Source organism: Hippopotamus amphibius, chromosome 11, assembly GCF_030028045.1.
Source record: "Hippopotamus amphibius kiboko isolate mHipAmp2 chromosome 11, mHipAmp2.hap2, whole genome shotgun sequence".
Taxonomy (NCBI): Eukaryota; Metazoa; Chordata; class Mammalia; order Artiodactyla; family Hippopotamidae; genus Hippopotamus; species Hippopotamus amphibius.
The window spans coordinates 43,381,740-43,395,271 of NC_080196.1; the positions used below are offsets into that span (position 1 = coordinate 43,381,740).

General features: G+C 41.0%; 1 pseudogene; it reads right to left on the minus strand.

The window, feature by feature from the left end:
* Window positions 1-6,081: 6,081 nt before the first annotated feature.
* On the minus strand, window positions 6,082-12,260 carry LOC130830894 (SLA class II histocompatibility antigen, DQ haplotype D alpha chain-like; annotated as a pseudogene).
* Window positions 12,261-13,532: the final 1,272 nt, after the last annotated feature.

Genomic DNA, 13,532 nt, shown 5'->3' on the forward strand with positions numbered 1-13,532 from the left:
TAGTTTCACTCAAACTTTCCTTCACCCACAGTATCAATATTATCTTCTGCCTTCAAAAGAGAACAGAGAGTATAACATTGTGTGGTGGGGTTTTTGTTACACATAGAAATACTATATACGACACTGTAACACAAAAGGGAGAGGGTGAAGCGATGTTTATGGCTGTTAACCTCCATGTTTTACTTGAAGTGGTAAGAAAGAACTCTAAATAGAACTGCAAATTAAATCCATTAGCTATTACTACACACACACAAATGGGTAAATTTAAAAAAACTGATACGATCTGATGTCAAGATGTGGTACAACACAAATGTTCGCATTTTGCTCTTGGTAGTGTAAAATAGTACAATCGGTTTTTTAAAAGTCTGGCTATTTCTTATAAAGACAGACTTATGCTACGACACAACAGTATTGCTTGTAGGTCCTTCCCTAAAGAAATGTAAACATATGTCCATAAAATGACTTGTTAAAAATATTCAGAACAGCATTATTTATATTCTAGCCCCAAACAGGAAAAAACTAAAAAGTCTCTCAACAAAATAAGGGATCAACAAATTTCCTTTTTTTCCCCACAGAAAAACAAGGAACAAATTACTCCTACAGGCAACAGCATGGATGACTCTCACAGGCATCATGATGGAAGAAAGCAGCCAGACCAGACAGGGCACACACTGTACAATTTCTTGTATATGAAGTGCTGGAAGTTGTGCCTTGACACCCAGGGCATTGTGACAGTAATGATGATAGCATGGTGCTCCTTCAGATGAGGTACATGGGAAACTGACTAGGGATTGACCAGACTTGTATCACCAGAAAAAATGAAGAGATTATGAACAAACAGCTACTATTAGTCACCGAACTGGAAAATTGCAAATATACCCACCCACTTGTCTTAGACTGCTTTTAGGGGAACCCAATTTAAGACAAATGCTTTGTGCAATTCTTGTCAAGAGCCAGGTTAAATGTAAAAAAAAAAACTTTTTTCTATCATCTATCTGTCTATCTGTCTGTCTCTGCTGTGTTTTCCATGTTTCACCAAGAACGTGGACCTAGGCAATTCCCTGATTGTTCAGTGGTTAGGACTCTGCGCTTTCAGTGCTGAGGACCTGGGTGTGATCCCTGATCCGGGAACTAAGATCCCACAAGCCCATGGTGTGGCCCCCCCACCCCTGCCCCTGCAAAAAAAAAGAATGTGGATCTATAGTTGTTTACCTAGAAGCACACTTCATCATTGTTTTCTAATTACAATTTCTTATCTCAAAATCAGTAGCAGATTTCCAGTAAGATTTATTTCCCTGTAAATTTGAGACAATACATTAATCTACTAGCTTTTGATTATGGGGTTCTTAAAATCATTGCTCCACCTTGCTTATCCAACAGCCATTAGCCCCTTTATATTGTTAACAGAACCCCCAAACTGAGTCTAAGAGTATACGAGTAACTACCAACTCTTTCTGTATGCCTCTATCGGTAAACACTTTCCTTCACAATCTTACAACTCATTAAAAAAGCAGTTTGTTTAGATCCAGATAATTCTTTTCCTCTTTTTAGGGAGGCAAGGTAAAATTCAAGAGAAAATGGTTCTGATGAAGCTACCCCAAAGTACACGTCAACATTCACTTTTTTCAATGCTTATCTGCTTGAGTGAAATCCGAGCCAAAAAGGTCTTCTGCAAGGCATACAAGCCCCATTCATTATTTTTAATTCTCTGTTTTGCCACTTCTGTTAGGGAACCATTGACCAAAACTGCCTGCCTTGGCCGGGTCTGATGATAACCACTTGCATGAGTTGTCTCAAAACAGGAGGTCCTGGTGAGGAACAAGATGCTGCAGTCAAAAACTGACTGGGAAAAGTCGGGAGGGATCAAAAAGAGGGAGGAGATGCCAGCCCATAATATGTCCTACCAACCTCCCAGAATCTTTTGCACTGGAATCCATCCTGGCTGAGCGATGCACATGCCACTGGGAAGGACCTTGAGTCAGACCAAATATGGGACAATAGGACGATTGGCCAGAGACTACCTGGAAACTAACCCCATCACCATAAATCCTGAGACTGCGAGCCACATGGCAGAGCAGTTCTGGGTTCCCTCACACTGCGGCTCTTCACTGAGGCACCCCTTCCCAATACAGTCTCGGACAATTCATTTCCGAGTGTTGGACAAGAGCCCACTCTCGGGCCCTGGAAGGGGTCCTGCAACACTTCCAGTAACTGGCTGTACCAATGATTCAGTCTCCCGCCATTTTTTTTTTTAAATTTCTCAGGGTTTTTACTTTTCCATGAAGTGCTTACCTCTTCCCTCTTGTCTTGCTTTGTGATGTACACATGAAGTGACTACTTCCAGTTTTAGGTCTTTTCTAAACTTGGCATCTGCCACTTGCCCTAAAGCATCGCTGGTGATGTTTTTTTTTGAGGCTTTGCCTCTAGAACTTTCCCAAGAAGGAGTCACACCATTCAACAGAAGATACTCACTGTTTTGCTATATCTTGTCCAACAATAGATGCCTCATGTAATCTTTTTATCTTGAATTGAGCCTGGGGTCCTTTAATGAGGATGGGATAGGTAAGAATCACCACAATGCTTCCAACAATTATTTTCCTCATTGATCCACATCCTCGGGCATTGGATCTTAAATTTTTATTAGTTTAAAAGGTCTTCACTTCTCTTAAGCGTAAACACATCATTAACTTTAAAGAACACATTTCCCGAAGTAAATTGAATCTCCTGACCTGGATTTATATCTAGAAAAGCTATATACACAGTTCTTTAGCTCATGACTTGAGAACGAGGTTTACATAATCAAGGATTAAATAGTAACATTTCTTTAAGAGTGACATGTAACTTCTGCAGAGAGAGTTTCATAAACCTGTGTGCAGCGTTTCATCAGTAATAAACTACACAGGTCCTAAGCGGAACACAGCCAGCCTTCCAGAAGCATTTTGTGGGCACCTTCTAATTACCATCTTTTCTCTTAAGGGGAAATTATTACTCTGAATTTGTGAATATTGCCTTCCTATTTTTCTTATGTATACATGGCTTTGAATTTTATGTAAATACAAAATAATTTTATTTGTTGATTCTGTTTGTTTCTCTTGATAAATATTTTGTTTATAAGAGTTACCATTTTCAAAAACTCAGAAAATGACAAGTGTTGGCATGGATGTGGAGGAATTGGAACTGATGTGCATTGCTGATAGGAATGTGAAATGTCGCCGCCACTGTGGGAAGCAGTATGGCAGTTCCTCAAAAAACTGAACACACAGTTACCATATGACCTAGCAATTGGAGGTATCCGTATCTCCAAAGAATGGAAAGCAGGGACTGGAACAGCAATGTCCATAGAAGTATCATTCAGTAGCCAAAGGCAGAAACAACTCAAACGTACATTGATGGATAATTGGATAAACAAAATGGGGTATATACACACAATGGAATATTATTCAACCTTAAAAAGGAAGGAAAAAAATGACATAGGCTGCAACATGGCTGAACCTTGAAGACATTATGCTAGGTAAAATGTCAGTCTCAAAAGGACAAATATTGTATGATAACACACATTAAGTATCTTGATTAGTCAAATTTATAGAGATAAAAATGGGGGTTACCAGGGTCTGGAGGGAGGATGGAAATAAAGAGTTATTGTTTACTGGGTGCAGAGTTTCAGTTTGGGATGACAAAGAAGTTCAGGAGATGGGTGGTGGTGATGGTTGCATGACGATATGAATGTAGTTAATGCCACTGAACTACACCCTTAAAATGGTTAAAATGGTAAATTTTAGTTATGCCTATTTTACCACAATGAAATAAAAAAGGGAAGAAGGAGAGAGGGCAAGAAAGAAGAAAATTAATAATGCCTTGTGCCTGGAATTGGTGTAAAGATGTACAAGAATGTTCAGCATGGATGAAACGGGGCCCGCAGAGTTTGGACATTGAGATTGGAGGTTCGAGTCCAGGTAATGCGAATTACACTCATAGTTCACATATATTTGGGGCTTTCCATCTGCCACCCATTAGGCTAAGTGTTTTATACATATCACCTCTTTGGTCTTCTCAACTGCCCATTTGGCGGTTATTAAAGGATTATATCATATGCAAATTTGAAATAGGGTGGTATTAACACATTATGGAAATCTCAGTCAATTTACAAAGTCTCATACAATAAAACAACCCCAATTAAACATAATATACTAATAAACATAATTTATGAATGAGCACAGAGTGCGTTTATATTGTATTTATGCTATTGCCAAATGAAGGTGCCTACAGGGAAGAGAGGCTGCCTCTGGTGTGGCGCTGTCAGCCAGCCAACCACCTCCAGCTCTCCTTTCTCCTTGATATTAACCCAAATAAGAGCAAAGTGCAGGGCATTTTCTAAGATAGAGGCAACATTATCTTATTCTATTGTTCTCACCTCTAATTTCTATCTCATCCCCACCTAGAGAGTTTCATTGGGGTGAAAATGGGAGGAAAGCTCTTACATTATTCTGCATCCTTCACAAATCCAACATTTATGGCAACATGTTTCTGACTTTGTATTCTCAAAATCCATTTGTTTGTGTGTGTGTTTAAAATACTTTATTTCAACGTCTGGTCTCTTGCGCAGATTTAGACTTCTCTTTTAACATACCCGCCTTCGCCTGCCTGTTTTGCATGTTAGGTATAAAAATACTTCACTGAGGTGAGGCAGTATGCTTTATCTTCACTGATACCTAAATGGCAGGGAGAGGGAGAGCAAAAAGGGAGTACAGGGAGGAAAAAAAGAGCCCCGATTTACTATGGAATGATATCGCTTTGGCTACATGGTATTTTTTAAAATATATTCATTTATTTATTTGATTGCACCAGGTCTTATTTGCAGCATTTGGGATCTTTAGTTGTGGCAGGCGGGATCTAGTTCCCTGACCAGGGATCAGATCCAGGCCCCCTACATTGGGAGCATGGAGTTTTGTTTTGTTTTGTTAATTTTAAATTTATTTATTTATTTATTTATTTATTTATTTATTTATTTATTTGGCTGCATCAGGTCTGAGTTTCGGTGCACGGGCTTCCCTCTAGTTGTGGTGTGTGGGCTCCTGGAGAGTGCAAGCTTAGTAGCTGTGGTGTAAGGGCTTAGTTGCCCTGCGGCATGTGGAATCTTAGTTCCTTGACCAGGGATCGAACCCGTGTCCCTTGCATTGGAAGGATTCTTAACCGCTGGACCACCAGGGAAGTCCCATGGCTGCATAGTATTAACATGGCCTGAGAAACAGTTTACATGGAGCTCAGATTTCTGGGAACCTTCCAACACAAGGGCTCCCATTCTTGTGTAGGACCCGAATTAGCCCTAGCTAAAAGACAGAGAAAATGAACAAACTCTGTGGGGTAACTGGGCACAAAAGCCTTTCTGTGTCCCTCATTTCTTGATTACAGAAAATAAGCTTCTCTCAGCCTCCATGACCTTCCCTGAGTTGCAGTGGGGCAAGTTCAAACAGACGCTAACTGGGGAAGAGAGGGGATGCAGAGACAAGGGAGGAGCAGTCAAGAAACAATAGTGCAGGCTTGGGACAGGGTCCTGGTTCCCCCTCAAGGGATACACATTATCTTTGAGCTGTTTTGCAGATACCAAACCCCCACTAGATGGAGGAAGTTAATTGTATGCTGCCTGCAAGCACACAGACCCCAGACCTGTTGGAACCAGAAGGTTGATGATGCTGACTTCCACTTACCTCACCACCAACCAATCAGAAGATGTCCATGAGCTGACCATGCCCTTTTCCTTGAATAATGTAAGACTCCTCACTACCCCCTCCAGGGCAGAACACACAGTCTTGAGGGCATTAGCCCACTGTGGCCCCCTTCGCCTGGCAAAGCAATAAAGCTATTTCTTTCTACTTCAGCCAAAACTGTCTCCAAGATTTAATTCAGTGTTAGGGTACAGAGGCTGGATTTGGCTTCAAAAGGACACCGTATGTAGACCAACTTGTTGTGGAGAAGGGTGTGTGCATTTGGAAATGTACAAGACTCCTGAACTTTGGCAGAAGAGTAAAGTCAATTATTAGAAAACTCTGCCAATGTTGGAAATAAAGTTGTGGCCCTTGGGGTTCAGGGCATAGGCATTGGATCCGGAAAGAACTGGAGGATACACAAACAATGATGAGATTTAAACACACCCCAGTGCTTGATGATTGGCTCTTCCAGACCCAGTCCTCTACCTTGCAGTCATAGAAATCGTCACCATAGGGAAGTGGGGTAACTGAATTTGAGGAAGGAGCAGTCACTTTTGGGGATAAATGTGATCTTGGCAATACCTTCTGCAATGAAGTGTCCATTGTAAAACCAAGTGATGTTGATCACAGGAGGAAACATGTTGTCCACTGGACAGATGAGGGTGTTGGGACTCCCCAGGATCACAAAGATTTGGGAAACACAGCCGAAACCATGCACCTCAGATTGGGACTTGAATCCACGAGGCTGGGACTCAAACTCAGCCAAAATCCAAGATCTTCCAACTGAGATCACACACCTGGTTTCAGAACTTAATGAAGCTCATGTTCTTGATATCTCATCACACAGAGAATTCAGTGAGAGACAAAGGTAAGAAGTTTATTTAGAGATTTATTTAGAGAGAAACACACTCCACAGTCAGAGTGTGGGCCACCTCAGAAGGTGAGAAAGGCACCAGGGTATGGGGGTTGTTGGTTTTTGCAAGGGTGGGTAATTTCATAGGCTAATGAGTGGGCAGAGTATTCCAGAATTGGGCCACTGCCCACTTTTTGATCCTCAGCCTTGGGACTATCATGGTGCCTGGAAGTTGACTTGTCCACATCTTGGACCCATTTGGTTCTAAGCAGTTTATGTTATGTCCTCAGGTGATGTCATTCTTTCAAAGGTTGTGCCCTGCCCCCTTCCCTCCTGTTTCACAGCCACTTTAGGGATTTCTACAATGAAGACCAAACATGGATTGAATTTTTGACAACTGTGCAATGCATTTCTTAATCAGTTTGAGGGAGTCCCCCCAGCTGTTAGTGTTATTTCCTATGTCCTTTCAGACCACTTTACAGTCAGCCACAAGCTCTCTTCATTTTTACTTCTTTCTTAGATTATGTATTCATTATTATTATTATTACTGTTACCATTTATTATTATTTTTACTGGCAGGAGTGTCCAAAACTTCTGCCTTGACTCTTCCATCTTCTGGATGAGGAAGATTAGTGCTATCTATGGTGACTTCAGAAAGGGTGCTGTCATCTTTACCCACAGATTCTGAACTGTCCTCTGAACTGTATTGTAAATTCTCTTTCAAACTGTCCTCTTCTTTTTAAAAAAAAATTATTTATTTAAAAAATTTTTATTTTATATTGGAATATAGTTGATTAACAATGTTATGTTAGTTTCAGGTATATAGCAAAATGATTCATTTATACATATACATTGAACTATCCTCTTCTTTTGAATCGCTATGAAGCTTAGAACATTCTCCCCTCCTTGGGAATCTACAGGGCATAGTGTGTGGGTCAGTGTGTGTGAGATAGGAGACAGATAGGCCCTGGGCTTGAGCAGCTACAACTGGTTTCCTGCTGACACTTCAAGGTAAGATACCAGCAGGAGCATTGGACCCTGATTATGTGAAACACAAAGAGACCACAACTTCCTCATTCTTGTGGGCAAGGGGATGTCCCAGCCCAATGCATGTGCAGCAGAGGTCCTCAGTCTAGGGAGGAACAAAAGGAGGAAGGAGATGCCAGACCATAATATGTCCTGCCAACCTCCCAGAAAGCTTCTCGCCAGAATCCATCTTGGCTGAGAGATGTGTGTGCCCACCAGGAAGGCCCCTGAGTCAAACCAAATATGGACACAAGCAAGAGGAGTGGCCAGAGACAACCCAGAAAACTGCCCCCCTTATAGGCAGCCTAAGCTGCTCCTGTTGCAGGCAACTCACTCCATTTGGAGTAAGTTGGCCATTTAAATGTGATAGTAAAAGACTGATTTACCATAACAATGCATCATGAAACCTTCAGAAGGGGAGGAGAACATTTTGTGGACCATTTGTTTTGTGTGTGGCAGTTTTTAGTTTTAAAATCAGTACTTTTAAAAAAATATATTTATTTATTTATTTATTTTTATTGGCTGTGTTGGGTCTTTTTTGCTGTGCGGGGGCTTTCTTTAGCTGCGGTGAGTGGGGGCTACTCTTTGTTGTGGTGTGCGGGCTCCTCATTGCCATGGCTTCTCTTGTTGCGGAGCATGGGCTCTAGGTGTGTGGGCTTCAGTAATTGCGGCACATGGGCTCAATAGTTGTGGCTCATGGGCTCTAAAGCACAGGCTCAATAGTGTGGCACACGGGCTTAGTTGCTCCATGGCACATGGAATCTTCCTGGAGCAGGGATCGAACCCGTGTCCCCTGCAGTGGCAGGCGGATTCTTAACCACCGTGCCACCTAGGAAGCCCAAATCAGTACTTCTTATTGGAAACAACTTGACCAAAAATCTGTCACAGAATTTTGAGACCCATTAAAACAACAACAACAAAAACAACGACTCTGAACTCTGAGTTTATCCGTATGCTCTTCTACATGGACTTTGCTGCTAACAAACATTGTCTCTATTTCACAATCTTGGTCTCTTTGCTGACTTCTTTCTTCAAAGGAGGCAAGAACCGCGGTCCTTCTTCCAGCCGTTCCACTGCCAGAATCTCATGTGCTACTTAGGCCACGAGATGGGGAGTATCCTCTTACAGGAATACAAGGAGTGGCTCATAGAACTTAGGGGAGGGATATTTCAAGATTAAATCTATAGTTGGGGACTGGGTATTTGCCAGGCAATGAGGTAGAAAGAATTTAGAGTGTAATGGGAAGAGTAGCTACTCTGGGGACGAAAGAGAGACCTGGAACATGAGGTAGATACGGTGAAGAGAGGCCACACTTACCATTGGTGGCAGGTGTAAAGATGAAATTTTTTATCAAGATGTCCAGATTTCTTTTTGACATAACAATGCTTCTCAGGGCACTCTGAGTTTCAAACTTGGTAAGATTGTTAGGCAGCTGCCAGACCGTTTCCTTTTTCGCCACGTCCATGTAGAACCGCTCATCTCCATCAAATTCATACATAAACTGGCCAAAGACACCCTCTCCTAGTAGACTTTTGTGCCTTAAGTCCCCACATAGGCAGCTGATGAGTGAGCATTCCAGAGCAGGAAGGTAAAAACCGGGAGGTAGGGTATAGGGGGAGGGGAGAGGACTTCATTAAACAAAAGAGCATAAGAAATTGTCTACCAAGTCGTGTTGGTTCCTATTTGGCCTGGTTTGATATCAGTTCTCATTTCTGTCTTTTCAATCTTAGGGGTATGGAGGGTTGTGTACACTCCCTGAGGCACTGCGATGCTATGTCCTGTTCACTCTGTACCTCCAGTACCTTGTAGAGTTCATGGCACATCGTAAGATTTCAGAAATATTTGTTAAGTAAGTAAATAATGAATCCATCATTTTAATTCTTAAGCTTATCTCTAATCACCCAGTCTCTTACTTTTCATAGCACTTACCTCATTGCTAGCACACTATGGAATTTAGTTACTTATGAAATATGTGTTTTGAAAAAATTATCTGTCTCAGTGCAAGAACGTGAGTTTCCTATGGATAGGAACCTTGGTTTTTTTGTTTGTTTGGTTCTTTTTTTTTTGTTTTTGGCTATGTTGAGCAGCACATGGGATCTTAGTTCCCTGACCAGGGATCCAACTCTTGCCCGCTGCAGTGGTAGTTTGGGGTCCGAATCACTGGAGCACCAGGGAATTCCCAGAAACCATGTTTTACACCAAGCACTCCGAGGAGTGCTTGGTACCTCACTAAATATTTGTCGACTTCATGAATCATGGTTGGGAAATGTTTTGCAGATTCTATTGTATTCCATTTCTCTTCTCTTTTCCTTGGCTTGGCTTTTTTGCTTCAGGCTTCAATAACTGTTGTCAATAACCATGACATAGCAGGACAAAGGTCTGGGCAGGAGACTGAAATTGAGTGGAAAAAGCCATAGACCAAGCAGGTGTTGTGAATACAGAATGGAGGAGCAGAGGGGGCTAAAGAACCATAACTAATCTGTTTTTATCCTTTCTTTAGAGCTTTACTGGCTGGAGGTGACAGGACTGGTAGTTTGGGTTGACAAACTGAGATTTTAAGTTCCTAGGTTTTCCACCATATGCTGCCCAAATTTTTGAAACAAACAACCAAACATGAAGTTACACTTTAATAATCATGCTATACCTTGGCATTATATAGCTCTTTGTTATTTAAAATATACATGTGAAAATGGAGTTGTCATATGATCCAGCAATCCCACTCATGGGCATATCCAGACAAAACTATAATTCAAAAAGATACATGCACCCCTGTGCTCATAGCAGCACTATTCACAATAGCCAAGACATGGAAACAACCTAAATGTCCACAGAGAGATAAATGGATAAAAAAGATGTGGTATACATGTACAATGAAATACTACTCAGCCATGAATAGAATGAAATAATGCCATTTATAGCAACATGGCTGGACCTAGAGATTATCATACTAAGCGAAGTAAGACAGACAGAGAAAGACAAATACCATATGATATCACTTATATGTGGAATCAAAAATATGACACAAATGAACATATCTATGAAACAGAAACAGACACAGATAGAAAACAGACTTGTGGTTGCCAAGGGGGAGGGAGGAAGGGGGAAGGGGAGGGAGGAAGGGGGAAGGAAAGGACTGGGAGTTTGGGATGAGCTGATGCAAACTATTATGTATAAGATGGATAAACAACAAGGTCCTACTCTACAGCACAGGGAACTATATTCAACATCCTGGGATAAACCATAATGGAAAAGAATATGAAAAAGAAAGTATATATGTATATAACTGAATCACTTTGCTGTACAGCAGAAGTTAAACACAATGTTGTAAATCAACTATACTTCAATAAAATTAAAAAAAAAACACACATAAGCATACTTATTTTATTTGATTCTGTGTTTCTTAGAACAATGAGTTAACCATCTTTTAAAATAAATTTATTTATTTATTTATTGGCTGTATTGGGTCTTTGTTGCTGTGTGTGGGCTTTCTCTAGTTGTGGCGAGCAGGGGCTACCCCTTGTTGCAGTGCGTGGGCTTCTCATTGCGGTGGCTTCTCTTGTTGCGGAGCATGGGCTCTAGGCACGTGGGCTTCAGTAGTTGCAGCATGTGGGCTCAGTAGCTGTGGCTCACGGGCTCTAGAGTGCAGGCTCAGTAGTTGTGGTGCACGGGCTTAGCTGTTCCATGGCATGTGGGATCTTCCCAGACCAGGGATCGAACCCACATCCTCTTCTTCCTCCTCATCTCCCGTGCCCAAACCTGGAAAGTATAAAATGTCTTGGAAACAAACAAACAAAAAAATGACATGCTACTTTAAATGTGGCACAGAAGAGGTATGAACCTGGTTACTCTAAGAAATTGGATAGATAACTTAGTAACACCTTTGAAAAAGTGTTTAGAGTAGGTTAGGAGTAGTAGGCTCATAAATTGCTTTTAAAGAAAGGCAATATATTTGGAGAAACATATTAGGAGCTGTCATTAATTAATGCCAGAACAGCCTTCAGGATGCAGGAGCTGGTTCTGATGTTGGAAAGAGAAAAAGGCCCTTGGTGAGCAGAGCGATGCCACGGGACATGATGAAATTTAATCTATGAACTAAGCATAGATTTGAGGCTGGGGTTTTGGCTTGGAGGGAAAATAAGCCGAACAATTCAGATTCAGGGGAACTGACATTTCATAGGCTACTTCCATGACTCAGCAAACTCTTCGGTGTTTTTTTCAATTCTCTTCAGGAGGTTGGGATTAACAGATACACACACTACTATATATGAAATAGATAACCAACAAGGACCTACTGTATAGCACACAGAACTCTACCCAATATTTTGTAATAACATAAATGGGAAGAAAATTTAAAAAAGAACAGATGTATATATATATATCTGTTCTTATCTCTCTCTATATATATCTGATATATGCATATATCTATATGTCTATATATATATCTGTATATATATCTGAATTACATATGTATATGTGTGTGTGTATATATATATCTAAATCACTTTGCTGTACACCTGAAACTAACACAGCATTGTAATCAACTATACTCTGATATAAAATAAATTCTTCACAATGGTAAATCCACACCCCTCAACTGTACACTCACCCACGATGTCTTCACCTCCTCAGGGGTTCATCATGGTGGCCAGTGTGAGTGGTCCCCGAATCAGGGCTTCCTTCACCATCCTCTTCCTCCAAGTGTCTCCTCAGGAGTGGCTGTTCTGAGCGGTGCTGTGATGAAAACTTGCAAAGAAGGTAATCTAAAGAGCACTGGTGGAAGAAACCGTGTAGGAGTAGCCCACATCTAACCCTGCTCTATTGTGTTTCAGTACATCAGAGAAATTCTCTGAGCTCACACCTCAGTTCCCAGTTGAAGCATTTTTAGGAAGAGATCTAGAAGAAGCCTGGAAAACTCCCTTGTTTTGAATTATCTAAGGGCACAGATTCACAAGGGAGCAGAAGGAACTTCTGTTGTATAGATGGAACAGGAGAGAAACTCTGACAGAAAATTCCAGTTTCAGGGAGCTTACCTCCTTCCTACACTTTGGGTTTACCTTGTCCTCAGAAAGATCTCTACTAGTACAAGTCAAGGAACGTCCTGTTTTTTTCTACTTCTGTACTTCTAATGATGCAAGTTCTCCACTCATATTCTTAAAAGCACCAGAATTCTCAACATCTCTATTTTTAAAAAATGCTTAAAAAATTCATAACACCGTATAGAGTCATCCACAATCACAGCGCATTCTTTTGTTCATTCTCATTTTTTTCTGCTTAGTGCACACCTTATGATCTGTGTTTGTTGTTGTCTGTTTTAAATTGAAATTTGCGAACATGAAACACATCAAAGAGAATTGTCTCAGTTAGTTATAGGCCATGAGGTCCAATGTGGGGTTTCACATCTGTGTAAAGTTAGTGCTAGAACTATTGGAGTGGGTATTTGAAGCTACTGATGGTCTCGTGCTCCATTCTTCTCTGTCACATGTGCCTTTAGGAACTAGGAGGTGTTTCTGGGTCCACTCAGAATCTACTTCGTTTACCAGGAAGCCTGTAACTTTCTGCATAAGAAGACTCAGGTTTTTCATTATATCATTCTAACCTACTTTCTATTTTGCAGAAATCTCTTGAGATGCTAGCAGCAGACTGAACACTTTTCAGTGACATTAGATTTTGCCTATTGTTACCTTTTTTTGTGGATTTATTTTCATTCATTTAGGAGGCTGATTTTTTATACATAGGATCAGAATACCATCAAACAGTAAGAGCCCAGGAAATGGGAAGTCCAGGCAATGTCCTGCTGCCAGATATAGACAATAAGGGTGTGTGTGTGTGTGTGTGTGTGTGTACGTATGCACTCGTCAGAGAAGGTCCTAAGAGGATTTGTTACTCTTTCTGTCTGCTCCTCTGTCTCATCCGCCCATCATACTTTTAACCATTTCCTAGTTGTTTTT